Raw genomic sequence first — 17,290 nt, forward strand, 5'->3', positions numbered from 1 at the left:
TGGGGTGTAGTGAGTGTGGGTGTGAGGGGTAGCTGGGTGTAGTGAGTGTGGGTGTGTGGGGTAGCGGGGTGTAGTGAGTGTGGGTGTGAGGGGTAGCGGGGTGTAGTGAGTGTGGGTGTGAGGGGTAGCGAGGTGTAGTGAGTGTGGGTGTGAGGGGTATTGGGGTGTAGTGAGTGTGCATGTGAGGGGTAGCAGGGAGTAGTGGGTGTGAGGGTGTGAGGGGTAGCGGGGTGTAGTGAGTGTGGGTGTGAGGGGTAGCGGGGTGTAGTGAGGGTAGGTGTGAGGGGTAGCGGGGTGTAGTGAGTGTGGGTGTGAGGGGTAGCGGGGTGTAGTGAGTGTGAGGGTTAGCGGGGTGTAGTGAGTGTGGGTGTGAGGGGTAGCGGGGTGTAGTGAGTGTGGGTGTGAGGGATAGCTGGGTGTAGTGAGTGTGGGTGTGAGGGTGTGAGGGGTAGCGAGGTGTAGTGGGTGTGGGTGTGAGGGGTAGCGGGCTGTAGTGAGCGTGGGTGTGAGGGTGTGAGGGGTAGCAGGGTGTAGTGAGTGTGGGTGTAAGGGGTAGCAGGGTGTAGTGAGCGTGGGTGTGAGGGTGTGAGGGGTAGCGGGGTGTAGTGGGTGTGAGGGTTAGTGAGTGTGGGTGTGGGGTAGCGGGGTGTAGTGAGTGTGGGTGTGTGGGGTAGCGGGGTGTAGTGAGTGTGGATGTGTGGGGTAGCGGGGTGTAGTGAGTGTGGGTGTGTGGGGTAGCGGGGTGTAGTGAGGGTGGGTGTGAGGGGTAGCGGGGTGTAGTGAGTTTGGGTGTGAGGGGTAGCGGGGTGTAGTGAGTGTGAGTGTGAGGGATAGCTGGGTGTAGTGAGTGTGGGTGTGAGGGTGTGAGGGGTAGCGAGGTTTAGTGGGTGTGGGTGTGAGGGGTAGCGGGTGTAGTGAGCGTAGGTGTGAGGGTGTGAGGGGTAGCAGGGTGTAGTGAGTGTGGGTGTGAGGGGTAGCGGGGTGTAGTGAGCGTGGGTGTGAGGGTGTGAGGGGTAGCGGGATGTAGTCGGTGTGAGGGGTAGTGAGTGTGGGTGTGGGGTAGCGGGGTGTAGTGAGTGTGGGTGTGAGGAGTAGCGGGGTGTAGTGAGTGTGGGTGTGTGGGGTAGCGGGTGTAGTGAGTGTTGGTGTGTGGGGTAGCGGGGTGTAGTGAGTGTAGGTGTGTGGGGTAGTGAGGGATAGCGGGGTGTAGTGGGTGTGAGGGGGAGTGAGTGTGGGTGTGGGGTAGCAGGGTGTAGTGAGTGTGGGTGTGAGGGGTAGCGGGGTGTAGTGAGTGTGGGTGTGAGGGGTAGCGGGGTGTAGTGAGCGTGGGTGTGAGGGTGTGAGGGATAGCAGGGTGTAGTGGGTGTGAGGGGGAGTGAGTGTGGGTGTGAGGGTGTGAGGGATAGCGGGGTGTAGTGGGTGTGAGGGGGAGTGAGTGTGGGTGTGGGGTAGCAGGGTGTAGTGAGTGTGGGTGTGAGGGGTAGCGGGGTGTAGTGAGTGTGGGTGTGAGGGGTAGCGGGGTGTAGTGAGCGTGGGTGTGAGGGTGTGAGGGATAGCAGGGTGTAGTGGGTGTGAGGGGGAGTGAGTGTGGGTGTGGGGTAGCAGGGTGTAGTGAGTGTGGGTGTGAGGGGTAGCGGGGTGTAGTGAGTGTGTGTGTGTGAGGGGTAGCGGGGTGTAGTGAATGTGGGTGCGTGCAGGATGCAGCAGAGTCTTTCTGTGTGTAGTACTTGTGGGTGTGTGGGGTAGCGGGGTGTAGTGAGTGTGGCTGTGAGGGGTAGCGTGGTGTAGTGAGTGTGGGTGTGAGGGATAGTTGGGTGTAGTGAGTGTGGGTGTGAGGGTGTGAGGGGTAGCGAGGTGTAGTGGGTGTGGGTGTGAGGGGTAGCGGGGTGTAGTGAGCGTGGGTGTGAGGGTGTGAGGGGTAGCAGGGTGTAGTGAGTGTGGGTGTGAGGGGTAGCGGGGTGTAGTGAGCGTGGGTGTGAGGGGTAGCGGGGTGTAGTGGGTGTGAGGGGTAGTGAGTGTGGGTGTGTGGTAGCGGGGTGTAGTGAGTGTGGGTGTGAGGAGTAGCGGGGTGTAGTGAGTGTGGGTGTGTGGGGTATCGGGGTGTAGTGAGTGTGGGTGTGTGGGGGGTAGCGGGGTGTAGTGAGTGTGGGTGTGTGGGGTAGCGGGGTGTAGTGAGTGTGGGTGTGAGGGTGTGAGGCGTAGCGGGGTGTAGTGGGTGTGAGGGGTAGTGAGTGTGGGTGTGGGGTAGCGGGGTGTAGTGAGTGTGGTTGTGAGGGTGTGAGGGATAGCGGGGTGTATTGAGTGTGGGTGTGAGGGGTAGCAGGGTGTAGTGAGTGTGGGTGTGAGGGGTAGCGGGGTGTAGTGAGCGTGGGTGTGAGGGTGTGAGGGGTAGCGGGATGTAGTCGGTGTGAGGGGTAGTGAGTGTGGGTGTGGGGTAGCGGGGTGTAGTGAGTGTGGGTGTGAGGAGTAGCGGGGTGTAGTGAGTGTGGGTGTGTGGGGTAGCGGGTGTAGTGAGTGTTGGTGTGTGGGGTAGCGGGGTGTAGTGAGTGTAGGTGTGTGGGGTAGTGAGGGATAGCGGGGTGTAGTGGGTGTGAGGGGGAGTGAGTGTGGGTGTGGGGTAGCAGGGTGTAGTGAGTGTGGGTGTGAGGGGTAGCGGGGTGTAGTGAGTGTGGGTGTGAGGGGTAGCGGGGTGTAGTGAGCGTGGGTGTGAGGGTGTGAGGGATAGCAGGGTGTAGTGGGTGTGAGGGGGAGTGAGTGTGGGTGTGGGGTAGCAGGGTGTAGTGAGTGTGGGTGTGAGGGGTAGCGGGGTGTAGTGAGTGTGTGTGTGAGGGGTAGCGGGGTGTAGTGAATGTGGGTGCGTGCAGGATGCAGCAGAGTCTTTCTGTGTGTAGTACTTGTGGGTGTGTGGGGTAGCGGGGTGTAGTGAGTGTGGCTGTGAGGGGTAGCGTGGTTTAGTGAGTGTGGGTGTGAGGGATAGCTGGGTGTAGTGAGTGTGGGTGTGAGGGTGTGAGGGGTAGCGAGGTGTAGTGGGTGTGGGTGTGAGGGGTAGCGGGGTGTAGTGAGCGTGGGTGTGAGGGTGTGAGGGGTAGCAGGGTGTAGTGAGTGTGGGTGTGAGGGGTAGCGGGGTGTAGTGAGCGTGGGTGTGAGGGGTAGCGGGGTGTAGTGGGTGTGAGGGGTAGTGAGTGTGGGTGTGGGGTAGCGGGGTGTAGTGAGTGTGGGTGTGAGGAGTAGCGGGGTGTAGTGAGTGTGGGTGTGTGGGGTATCGGGGTGTAGTGAGTGTGGGTGTGTGGGGGGTAGCGGGGTGTAGTGAGTGTGGGTGTGTGCGGTAGCGGGGTGTAGTGAGTGTGGGTGTGAGGGTGTGAGGGATAGCGGGGTGTAGTGGGTGTGAGGGGTAGTGAGTGTGGGTGTGGGGTAGCGGGGTGTAGTGAGTGTGGTTGTGAGGGTGTGAGGGATAGCGGGGTGTAGTGGGTGTGAGGGGTAGTGAGTGTGGGTGTGGGGTAGCGGGGTGTAGTGAGTGTGGGTGTGAGGGGTAGCGGGGTGTAGTGAGTGTGGGTGTGAGGGGTAGCGGGGTGTAGTGAGCGTGGGTGTGAGGGTGTGAGGGGTAGCGGGGTGTAGTGGGTGTGAGGGGTAGTGAGTGTGGGGTAGTGGGGTGTAGTGAGTGTGGGTGTGAGGGGTAGCGGGGTGTAGTGAGTGTTGGTGTGAGGAGTAGCGGGTGTAGTTAGTGTGGGTGTGAGGGTAGCACGGTGTAGTGAATGTGGGTGCGTGCAGGATGCAGCAGGGTCTTTCTGTGTGTAGTACTTGTGGTCGGGGAGCTCTTTGTAGTGGTTTGCTGAGTCAATTGGATAACATTGGGTACTTTGTAGGCGTCTGGCTATGGCCCTCTGGCCTCTCTGGACTCTGAAACACAGCCATGGCCAATCAGATATGACTTGGCCCAAATGGCACGGTATACCAGTGGACCCCACATCACTGACTGATTACACCATGACTGCTAGTGTCAGTGTCTCAGAGTGGATACAGTTATCTGTGTGTCAATCGTTACATGCTTTGCCTTTCCTATGACAGATTTCATTAATTGCAAAATCATTAGGAATTTTGGCTGCCGTTTATGCCGTTCATGCCTTCATAAGCACAATACAGCTACAGTTGTAGGATCTTAATTCGATCACTATTTTGTTGCACTAAACATGGTTATATTAACAGTATTGCACTTTTCATTTAGCCTACACTGTAATAACAAATCCTGTTGTTTTTACAGCAACTTACTGGCAGCCAGTTACGTGTGGTTTAGCAGTACATTTATTTTGAATTGATCCTTTTTTCATAGGTCTCTGGCTGCCATTGGAAAAACAACATGATTTCTTTACAGGGTACCTTCGGCCAGCTAATAGCCTAACCACCAATCAAGCAACATTGTGGACTAAATGTTCAAATCCTGTTGCTGCAGGATTCTTTTGGTCATATTAGCATCCTACACCTGTACCAGCTAATGTTCATCTTTTTGTGAGGAAAATATCTGCATGGACAAGGATAGATGGAGAGATCTTTCCTCTCTGGCTTCAGAGACGAAATACTAACAATTAAACACAATACAACAGGACTGATTTGATTGGTTGTGCGTACCAAACGGGCAGGCTTGTCCTTGCACTCTGAACCCTCCATTGTGGCCCTCATTTCAACACCTCTTTTATCCTGGGCCATTAGGAGCAGAAGACTGCATACCTAGATGGAAGGAGAAGAGAATCGCTCTCTCTTCAATGTGTCCCTAGGTTAGCATTCAGGGATAACTTTTAAAAAGCACTTATTATTAATAGGTCCAATTTCAATATCAAATCATTTCTGGGTAACAATTAAGTATCCTACTGTGATTGTTTTGAATTAAAATGGTCAAAAAGAAACAAAAAAAGAGCAATTTCTCAAACAAACATTTTGCTAGGGCTGTCTGGGAGTGGTTTGAGTGGGGAGGGGAAAACTGAAAATTAGCTGTTATTGCTGTTGGTATATTAAGTCATTTATAGCATGGTGATGTCAACATGGAAGGCCAAAACTCCCTCCCACCAAAACAGGCTCAAATTTCATGCAGTCTTTTCAGACAGCTTTTACGTTAAAAGGGCATTATCATATTTTTCACAATTTCACGGTATTATTCCAATCTCTCATAGTGTGGAATGTACATATAAAACACAGGAAATTATGTTTTTGACTGTACTGGGCCTTTAAGTGGAATCTAACTTAAGTTGAAACCCATTTATAAAACTATTATTTACCAGTTGAAGGGAAAGTCCTCGGACACAATATTATTATGATGATGGGTCTGGGAAATAGACAGGTTTTCAAATAATGCTGCAAATCCTACAAAAGTGGTTCATTTAATAACAAATTGGTATGAGCTTACTTGCATGGTAAAAAATAAAAGGTTATTCAACTGATCCCCCAAAAAACGTTTTCAGAATTAGAGTAGTTGTTTGACCTTTGTTATGATTCTGTAGATGTTCATATGATATGGGACTGTATGGTCTGACAACAGATTTATAAATGGGTGTCTTAATGCCCATAGAATTGAAGAAGATCACTGGTAATCCATGTACTGGAATGTGGGCTGGGCTCCATCAGTTCGGTCACACTTGTGACTTATTTATAGGGGCCATCGTGGACTGATGAGGCAAGCCCACTTCTGACTGATCCCTCTAGAGAGCTGAAGGACTGAAGAGCCATATACATTTATTCACTGTTATGTGAAGATACAAGGATATACAGTAAGTAAAACATGGAACATACTGGATTATATTATAACACTCTGTTTTCCAGCCCTGACCCGAACTGGGTTCAGATCAAACCCCAGGCCTGCGTGGGACAGACAGGGATGATAATGAACACAGCCAGGGGAAAAAATGGGAAAATATGAAAGACAGCTGCTGACAGCGAAATCAGATGAACAAAAAAGCAAGTGTAAGGGACGTTGCACCGGAGCGTTGCACACTGGGCCCTTTTCACAGCCGCCCCTGGTCTGGGTGGTGACAGAAGCAGCTGGCGCGTCTTTCTTGCCCTTCTCTGTCGGTCATTCATTTCCCACAAAGGCCCCCAGTGACAGCTCCCTCATAGTGACCATACTTGGAAACGAGGTGCAAGAAAGACATGGGGAGAATGGAATACACAACTTGGGTTCACAACAACATGTGCATAACAGCTACTCCCCTTGTACAGCATGGCACCATCTAAGCCCACAATCTACACGGAGCAAAAATAAGTCAACTTTGTTCAAATATTAAACTATTATACATTTGAATGTGAAGGGTAATTATGTAGTGTAACGGTCTCATTCATCAAACTGTACATGTTATTGCCTACTTTTAGTAGGCCTGCATGTTCACTGAAATGTTTGCTCAATTAATTTGATAATTCATTCTTTACTTGAATTATGAATTTCATATGAATAGTGAGGACACTGTCCAAGGATTTAAATAATCAAGGTTTTACTTTCACCATGAACTCATATATTATGGAAAATGTTATCTATGTATAATACTTTTGTATGTACATTTCAGATTAAATGCATATTTTAATATACTAACAGTTAAAGAAATATTGCACTGACCTAATGTTGAGAATATTCTGACATTCTATTTGCATTAGGCTATACTCTAAGACTATGGAGAAATATCCATCATTCATAAACTCGTCTCCCAGCTATGTAAATTAGATATGTTAATGTATGGTTTCTTTCATCACATTAAGTGCAAACCAAGCATGTCATCTATGTCTACCTAGGTCTCTGTTTACGATGAGAGTGTGCCAGGCATTCAGACGATATGAAAATATACACTACAGGAAGCATCCCAGGCATCTCTCATAACAAGCTGCAGAAACTCTCTAAAGCATCGCTGCTATGTTCTGGGGAATTTTGAGAATCTTAAGCTTAAACCACCATGCCTCCCAGCCTTCAGCAGGACCTACGGGGTTACGGGGATCAGATCAGCCTAGCAGTCCACTCTCACAATTAGAATTTTACTCTATCAGTACAGTAGCTGCTTGTGTGTGGTCTCTCTCCCCCTGTAGAGGGGCAAATCTCCCCCATCTCCCTGTTCCACTTAACACTCCCCATATGGGTCCTGAAGGGTGGACGGGTGGCTTAAGATTCCCTTAAATGATGGGTTGGAGGAATGGGTTAGCAAAATGGTAATGATTGTCAAATCTGTGTTTTACTGTGGGAAATGCTTAAGAATAATGGTCCGGTATGGCTCCCCTCTAAGAAATGTTAGCAGTAGTTATGCCTTGAGAATTAAACAGTGCTGCATTTGCAGGATGATGTTCTGAAATTACACACATTCCTGACTCCTGTGGTGGACACAGCTTGTAAACAAGGAATTTAAGTAGTGTGTTTTAATTCAGGGACGACAGGGAAAATTGACGATGTATTTCAGTTGCGTTAAGGAATGGATCTAGATAACCTTGTTCTTTAAAGAGTGATTGGATCTATGCCGCTACTTCTATAATTATCAGGCATGTCAGTTTATGTAACCAACTGGAGAATCCTCATGTTACCACTTCATTTCATACAGTACTTAGTAAATAAATAAGCCACATCCATACTTATAGAAAACAAATCACCAAACCACCAGGGCTTATCATCCATCACCTTTAAGTGCTAAAGCGACTGGAAATCAGAGAGAAATGTGGCAACAAACTATCCCCCCTATATGTCACAATGACAAGTCGTAACTCTTGATATGATTCCTCGGACTTGATCGGGTTTCGTTTCAATATTTAGAAAATCCCTTTTATGCCAGTACCTTGGGTCCTGTGACCAGCAGGGCCATCATCTTGCAGTTTTTCAGGATGAGGTCAGTCTTTTTCTTTGTGCAGGCGGTCTGCCAATTTCTCGACACCTGCCTTAAAAGTGACAGCTCTATGGGGCAGCCCCATGAATCAACGGTCATGTGGCCTCCTCTCAGTGGTCCTGGACAGTTACCAAGTTAGAAACAGCCCTGTAACCCTATTAGGACAGCTGACAAAGAGCATGAAGAAACAGACTGAAGGCTGAAGGGGGACACAGTGTATGTGTTTTGAGGAGGGGGGTGTTGGTGGGTGGACGGTTATTTGGAGGTCGAGGTCAGAAAAGGGCTTGAAGGGGCGCATGGAGATTGTGAAATAAGAACGAGGGATGTGCTGACCTTTTGGGAACAAATGAGTAGCCTGTCCTCATGAGCGAAAAAATTACTTTTTGATGACTGCTTATTCTGTAGTGCTTGCATGATTGTGCTTTTCCAGACATGTAATTGAAAATTAAAGACTAATTTCCCCCCAATAGAACCCTATTAAAACATACCAAGTTAATTTGCTGTGGCCCAGAATATAGGTTACTGGGATTCTGGTGCAATGTCATTGCAAATATTTACATAAAATAATGAGAACAACCCTTAATACACTCATAATTACATACAGCTTTTTTTAGATTATCAAGGACCGTCAACATTCCATTTACAGTGGCCCAAACTGTCCTTGATTAGCAGGATGGTTACCTCAGATAAAAAGATAAAGAGAGATGGGCCAATACATTCCAGTTGCCTGGGGAAAGGCAGACAGGACTTGTTGAAGAATATATTACAGTTGCTCTGGGGGCAGTCTGAAGTATTCATCTATTAGAAGTCACACAGGTCATTCATCCTGGCGCTATAAAACATGTCATTATGCAGGCCAAAATACAGCGATTGAAACACATTGTTCACATTTTAGCTTTGCTCCTTTTTAAATACTGGAGTTTTTTGTTATTAGCCAGCGTCTCAGTATCGTTGCCCCAGCATCTCCTTAATTAAACATACTCTCATATCTGCTAATTAAGAATCATTCAGCCTCTTTCAGTGTCCAGGTGGAAAGAAAGGGACTCTTTTCCTATTTTCTTTTGCAGCGCTACATTTTTCCACCATCACCAAAGACTTAATTGAATGCTCATATAATGCTAGCGCCTTGAGGTGACACAAGGACCCGGGGAGGGAGGGCATGCTTAGTGATGAAAAGATCCACACAGGTCCTAGGAGACATTTCATAAATTGGCTCGTTAAAGAGGAGAAAGATCAGCATGTTACATATTCCTCTTATTCACATAGAAACACAGACAGGTGCAAATAGAAAACAATCAAATCCCTCGGCTGTTTGTACACAGACTAGGCACTCAATGGACTTCTGTCATGTTCAATTGTCAATTGGTGGAGAGAAAAAAAAATCCCTGTAGCTGGGAGGAGAATGTTCACCATGGATGGAGAAAACGATGTACTCCTCAGTCCCCAAGGCCATTGGCTCATTTTCTGGGAATGAGGGAGGAGAGGTGAGGTGCCAAACAATGTGAACCTTAGAAAATCAGGGGAGGGTAACGATGACAGACAAGAGCGTATGGGATTATTAAATATAATGCAGGAAGGAAACACTGACTAGGTCCCAATGTATGTGTAAAGGGAGGTGGACAAAAGAGAGACCTTAGAAATACAACACGGGGACACAAAAGGTTGGATGGAGCACCTTCTTTTCTCCTGGCAGTCTCTAAGCAACTTATAATAGAAGGTCAGACCAAGAAAGGTGGAGGGAGAAGTCAATAAAGTAACATCTCTAAATACAATCAAACACAAACACAGGAAATAGGTAGATGCGAGGACAAGAATAATTCCCTCAGTGTGCCGAGGGTATAGAAATCCCAATTTCATCAACATTGAGCATAATTCAATTTAGATTGAATTCAATTCATGCCATGTTGAATGTGTGTATGTATAAACCAAACGACAAAGAATAGATTCGGCATATTACAAACCCATTCAACATAGTAGGAATGAAATGTACAATGGCATTTTTATGCTATGCGATTTTACAGTATTTTGTCCCACAGAAGTAGTAGAACCATAATTCTTCAGGGTAAGACTGCAGAGATAGTTATTGTGCTGCATGCCTTACCTCTAGCCTCCAGGCTGGCCCTGAGAGTGTCATATAACTTCTCTACCCATTTGAAGGGGGCTGCATAAAGGAGGTTCTTGGTAGAACAACAAGGCTGTGTTTCTGTAAGAGAAGCACAGGGTTCTTCTTATTTTTGGATGTTGTATAGAAATGTGTATTGTTTGCTCAAGGACAACCCCCCCCCCCCCCCCTAATTTGTTTTACAAATAAATAAACAAATAAATTACAAATTGAATTCTCCAATTTCATCGTTAAGTTCCGTATGAGCCTTGATGTCAGTGTTACATTGAGTGTCTGCTCTGGTGGAGATACAAGTATGAATAAATTAGCCCAGTGAGTACAGCAGGTCTCCTCCCTCATCCCCTCAACAAAGCCAGTCCACACCTGGCCATTTCTCCAGACACACATGTCCTAAAGCCACTGAACCTCATCTGGGCTGCCATAGAGACTGGGGGGTGTCCTCACAAAAGCATCACATTGAAATGGACCAGTCATGATTTAGGCCTGTGTGAGGGAAGAGGAGCATAAAGGAAGCAAATTATTAATTTGACTTCAATGACGTCTCGGACAGACACGGATAAATAGGATATAGGCAGACACTGAACATAAAACACAGGTCGGAAGGGATACATCATAATCGTTTACTAATATCAAATGGAGGCAGCTCTATTAATGTAATAATTTTGTTTGTAATAATTTCCAGTGTAGTAACGGTTGTACATTTATAGGAAAACAGCTGACAATAAATGTGCTATATTAACAATTATAATGTGTCCCTAAAACGTCTTTCAAGGTTGAAATTTAGCAGGAAAGAAAACGGTCAAAAACCCCTGATCTAAATAGCTTTTATATAGTGGTTGTTAATAAATAAGTCCGCTTGCAGTCTAATTAAATGTAGTGTCTCAATAAGTCTCTTTCACAACTCGCTGATAATAGACAAACACACGTAGACTTCATGTACAACATGAACATGAAGCCTCTGCTTTTCAGGATCACAAGGGAAATGAACACATGCCATGACAAGCAGGCACATAAGAAAGGGGTTTATATACACTCAATTGAACTCATATTTCCGTTTTAAATCGGCCCAGTAATTCCTTAAGAGCCACAATCTGTAAGATTGTAAGACCATCAAACAGTGGGCTTCCAACAACAACAATGGAGGAAATGCATGAAATGAAAATGTTTGTAGGTGTCCTCTGGAAATTCAGTGCATCAACGGGACAACACTTTCGTACAGGAAGTGCATAGCAGCTCACAATAATTGAAAGCCTCCTCTGTTAAATCGCTGTCATAAAAAGTTTGAAATGGGTCAAACACGGGTCGTTCACAATAAGAGAAAAATGGTGTCTTAATTCACTCCACCCTATAATCATTGTTGTTAATTAATTGTTCATTAAAGTTTAAAGTGAAGAGTAAGAGAAGAGTGAATGGGGAATAATAACTTTGGGGAATAATCAAGGCCGTGATGTACAGTACAGAACGCAGTGAGAAGATTTTAAAGCCACCTTTGTCATCTGGAATAGAACCATTGTAATCTACCCAACCCTGTTTTGACTTCTACTTGACCAGCAACTTCTTTAGAACACTCTCTCTCTGAGACGGAATATTTTGCACTGTACTTCACAAACCCTTCACTTGACCCATGGGGCTTTGAGCGTAGAAATATAATGATTTCTTTCTATTTCTATGGTTCTGAATGTGTAATGTACAGTATGCAATGTGTAGACACCAACCTGTAACCCATGGTCCACACATGTGATCTGTGTGTTTCACGTTATTCTACACTTATAGAATTAGAAAGACCTTTAAAACGCTTGGCACCATAGTAATAATACACATTTTACACTGAAGAGGTAAAAGGTATTTAGCAATACTGTGTTACAACATAAATAGAATCCCTGCACATCTACAGAACGGTACAAGCTCAGCCGGTAGAAATGGAAATCAAAGACTGATGTATGTTTGTATACCATGCAACTGAAGAGTAGGAGAGCAGTGTTCATGTCCCTTCAGTGAGAGCCTGATACTTTCCTAATACCCAACAAGCTAGTGATCATTTACTGGTCAGACAGGAAAGCTCACACATACACACACACACGCACACACACACACACACACACACACACACACACAGGTCCAGTACCATTTGCAACGGCCAAATCAGGTGTTTGCAAGCCAGCGCAAGACATAACATGGCACGACTCCAGAGGTTTATCTATCCTAAAATGTAACTAATGTTGGTTACAACAAATAACTTAGAAAGAATAAATTGGATCAGTTGTACGATACAATAGCGCAGCAGAGCATATGACTCGGGTCAGGCAAAGAAGTAAAGAGGAAGGTTTTAAAGAACCAACAACTGTGTTTGAGTTTCTAATAGACAATTTACCTTGAAATTCTGCTACATGTAAGCGTGCAATGTCGAAAGCGTCCATACAAAAAGCTATAATTAAAGTGTACGTTTACCGTACATTTTGGCCACTGCCTTTGAAAAAGAACAGAATGAGCGACTGACTGACAAGGCCCTACGCTATTCAGTTCAGACTGAGACTTATTTTCCCCTGATGGTATTCCAGCACCCTCTACTTGAAACATACAAGAGCATGACCGAATAAAGACACTATTCAAAAAGAGGGCACAAAGTGCGTCAATAAAATGTTTGTATTATAGGCTATACAACTCCAGCGATTGACAATGCCGCAGACGTTCGTTAACTTTGGTAAGTCTATGAGCCATGTTAAGTTAGTGCCTGTGCTGTTTAACCTGCGATTACAACATCAAGATCACATTCAGATGCAAATTTGTAATGTGCACCGAATACAACAGGTGTAGTAGACCTTACAGTGAAATACTTACTTACAGGCTCTAACCAACAGTGCAAAAAAAGGTATGAAGTGAACAATAGATAAGTAAAGAAATAAAAACAACAGGAATAAAACAGTGAAAAATAACAGTAGTGAGGCTATATACAGTAGTGAGACTGTATACAGTAGTGAGGCTATATACAGTAGTGAGACTATATACAGTAGTGAGGCTATATACAGTAGTGAGGCTATATACAGTAGTGAGGCTATATACAGTAGTGAGACTATATACAGTAGTGAGGCTATATACAGTAGTGAGACTATATACAGTAGTGAACTATATACAGTAGTGAGACTATATACAGTAGTGAACTATATACAGTAGTGAGGCTATATACAGTAGTGAGACTATATACAGTAGTGAGACTATATACAGTAGTGAGGCTATATACAGTAGTGAGACTATATACAGTAGTGAACTATATACAGTAGTGAGGCTATATACAGTAGTGAGACTATATACAGTATTGAGGCTATAACAGTTGTGAGGCTAAATACAGTAGTGAGGCTATAAGAGTAGTGAGGCTATATACAGTAGTGAGGCTTTATACAGTAGTGAGGCTGTAACAGTTGTGAGGTTATAACAGTAGTGAGGCTAAATACAGTAGTGAGGCTATAAGAGTAGTGAGGCTATATACAATAGTGAGGCTATATACAGTAGTGAGGCTGTAAAAGTAGTGAGGTTATAACAGTAGTGAGGCTAAATACAGTAGTGAGGCTATATATGGTAGTGAGACAATATACAGTAGTGAGACTATATACAGTAGTGAGACTATATACAGTAGTGAGGCTATAACAGTAGTGAGGCTATAACAGTAGTGAGGCTATATACAGTAGTGAGGCTATAACAGTAGTGAGGCTATATACAGTAGTGAGGCTATAACCGTAGTGAGGTTATAAAAGTAGTGAGGCTAAATACAGTAGTGAGACTATATACAGTAGTGAGACTATATACAATAGTGAGACTATATACCATAGTGAGGCTATAACAGTAGTGAGGCTATAACAGTAGTGAGGTTATATACAGTAGTGAGGCTATATACAGTAGTGAGGCTATAACAGTAGTGAGGCTATAATAGTAGTGAGGCTATATACAGTAGTTAGGCTATAACAGTAGTGAGGCTATATATAGTAGTGAGGCTATAACAGTAGTGAGGCTATAACAGTAGTGAGGCTATATACAGTAGTGAGGCTATATACAGTAGTGAGGCTATAACAGTAGTGAGGCTATATACAGTAGTGAGGCTATAACAGTAGTGAGGCTATATACAGTAGTGAGGCTATATACAGTAGTGAGGCTATATACAGTAGTGAGGCTATAACAGTAGTGAGGCTATATACAGTAGTGAGACTATATACAGTAGTGAGGCTATATACAGTAGTGAGGCTATATACAGTAGTGAGGCTATAACAGTAGTGAGGCTATATACAGTAGTGAGGCTATAACAGTAGTGAGGCTATATACAGCAGTGAGGCTATATACAGTAGTGAGGCTATATACAGTAGTGAGGCTAAATACAGTAGTGAGACTATATACAGTAGTGAGACTATAACAGTAGTGAGGCTATATACAATAGTGAGGCAATAACAGTAGTGAGGCTATATACAGTATTGAGGCTATAACAGTTGTGAGGCTAAATACAGTAGTGAGGCTATAAGAGTAGTGAGGCTATATACAGTAGTGAGGCTTTATACAGTAGTGAGGCTGTAACAGTTGTGAGGTTATAACAGTAGTGAGGCTAAATACAGTAGTGAGGCTATAAGAGTAGTGAGGCTATATACAATAGTGAGGCTATATACAGTAGTGAGGCTGTAAAAGTAGTGAGGTTATAACAGTAGTGAGGCTAAATACAGTAGTGAGGCTATATATGGTAGTGAGACAATATACAGTAGTGAGACTATATACAGTAGTGAGACTATATACAGTAGTGAGGCTATAACAGTAGTGAGGCTATAACAGTAGTGAGGCTATATACAGTAGTGAGGCTATAACAGTAGTGAGGCTATATACAGTAGTGAGGCTATAACCGTAGTGAGGTTATAAAAGTAGTGAGGCTAAATACAGTAGTGAGACTATATACAGTAGTGAGACTATATACAATAGTGAGACTATATACCATAGTGAGGCTATAACAGTAGTGAGGCTATAACAGTAGTGAGGTTATATACAGTAGTGAGGCTATATACAGTAGTGAGGCTATAACAGTAGTGAGGCTATAATAGTAGTGAGGCTATATACAGTAGTTAGGCTATAACAGTAGTGAGGCTATATATAGTAGTGAGGCTATAACAGTAGTGAGGCTATAACAGTAGTGAGGCTATATACAGTAGTGAGGCTATATACAGTAGTGAGGCTATAACAGTAGTGAGGCTATATACAGTAGTGAGGCTATAACAGTAGTGAGGCTATATACAGTAGTGAGGCTATATACAGTAGTGAGGCTATATACAGTAGTGAGGCTATAACAGTAGTGAGGCTATATACAGTAGTGAGACTATATACAGTAGTGAGGCTATATACAGTAGTGAGGCTATATACAGTAGTGAGGCTATAACAGTAGTGAGGCTATATACAGTAGTGAGGCTATAACAGTAGTGAGGCTATATACAGCAGTGAGGCTATATACAGTAGTGAGGCTATATACAGTAGTGAGGCTGTAACAGTAGTGAGATTATAACAGTAGTGAGGCTAAATACAGTAGTGAGGCTATATATGGTAGTGAGACTATATACAGTAGTGAGACTATATACAGTAGTGAGGCTATATACAGTAGTGAGGCTAAATGCAATAGTGAGGCTATATACAGTAGTGAGGCTATATACAGTAGTGAGGCTATAACAGTAGTCAGGCTATAACAGTAATGAGGCTATATACAGTAGTGAGGCTATAACAGTAGTGAGGCTATAACAGTAGTGAGGCTATATACAGAAGTTAGGCTATAACAGTAGTGAGGCTATAAGAGTAGTGAGGCTATATACAGTAGTGAGGCTTTATACAGTAGTGAGGCTGTAACAGTTGTGAGGTTATAACAGTAGTGAGGCTAAATACAGTAGTGAGGCTATAAGAGTAGTGAGGCTATATACAATAGTGAGGCTATATACAGTAGTGAGGCTGTAAAAGTAGTGAGGTTATAACAGTAGTGAGGCTAAATACAGTAGTGAGGCTATATATGGTAGTGAGACAATATACAGTAGTGAGACTATATACAGTAGTGAGACTATATACAGTAGTGAGGCTATAACAGTAGTGAGGCTATAACAGTAGTGAGGCTATATACAGTAGTGAGGCTATAACAGTAGTGAGGCTATATACAGTAGTGAGGCTATAACCGTAGTGAGGTTATAAAAGTAGTGAGGCTAAATACAGTAGTGAGACTATATACAGTAGTGAGACTATATACAATAGTGAGACTATATACCATAGTGAGGCTATAACAGTAGTGAGGCTATAACAGTAGTGAGGTTATATACAGTAGTGAGGCTATATACAGTAGTGAGGCTATAACAGTAGTGAGGCTATAATAGTAGTGAGGCTATATACAGTAGTTAGGCTATAACAGTAGTGAGGCTATATATAGTAGTGAGGCTATAACAGTAGTGAGACTATAACAGTAGTGAGGCTATATACAGTAGTGAGGCTATATACAGTAGTGAGGCTATAACAGTAGTGAGGCTATATACAGTAGTGAGGCTATAACAGTAGTGAGGCTATATACAGTAGTGAGGCTATATACAGTAGTGAGGCTATATACAGTAGTGAGGCTATAACAGTAGTGAGGCTATATACAGTAGTGAGGCTATATACAGTAGTGAGGCTATAACAGTAGTGAGGCTATATACAGTAGTGAGGCTATAACAGTAGTGAGGCTATATACAGCAGTGAGGCTATATACAGTAGTGAGGCTATATACAGTAGTGAGGCTGTAACAGTAGTGAGATTATAACAGTAGTGAGGCTAAATACAGTAGTGAGGCTATATATGGTAGTGAGACTATATACAGTAGTGAGACTATATACAGTAGTGAGGCTATATACAGTAGTGAGGCTAAATGCAATAGTGAGGCTATATACAGTAGTGAGGCTATATACAGTAGTGAGGCTATAACAGTAGTCAGGCTATAACAGTAATGAGGCTATATACAGTAGTGAGGCTATAACAGTAGTGAGGCTATAACAGTAGTGAGGCTATATACAGAAGTTAGGCTATAACAGTAGTGAGGCTATATACAGTAGTGAGGCTATAACAGTAGTGAGGCTATATACAGTAGTGAGGCTATAACAGTAGTGAGGCTAAATACAGTAGTGAGGCTATAATAGTACTGAGGCTATATATAGTAGTGAGGCTATAACCGTAGTGAGGTTATAAAAGTAGTGAGGCTAAATACAGTAGTGAGACTATATACAGTAGTGAGACTATATACAATAGTGAGACTATATACAGTAGTGATGCTATATACAGTAGTGAACTATATACAGTAGTGAGG

The sequence above is a fragment of the Oncorhynchus mykiss genome, chromosome 4 (assembly GCF_013265735.2).
Source record: "Oncorhynchus mykiss isolate Arlee chromosome 4, USDA_OmykA_1.1, whole genome shotgun sequence".
Taxonomy (NCBI): domain Eukaryota; kingdom Metazoa; phylum Chordata; class Actinopteri; order Salmoniformes; family Salmonidae; genus Oncorhynchus; species Oncorhynchus mykiss.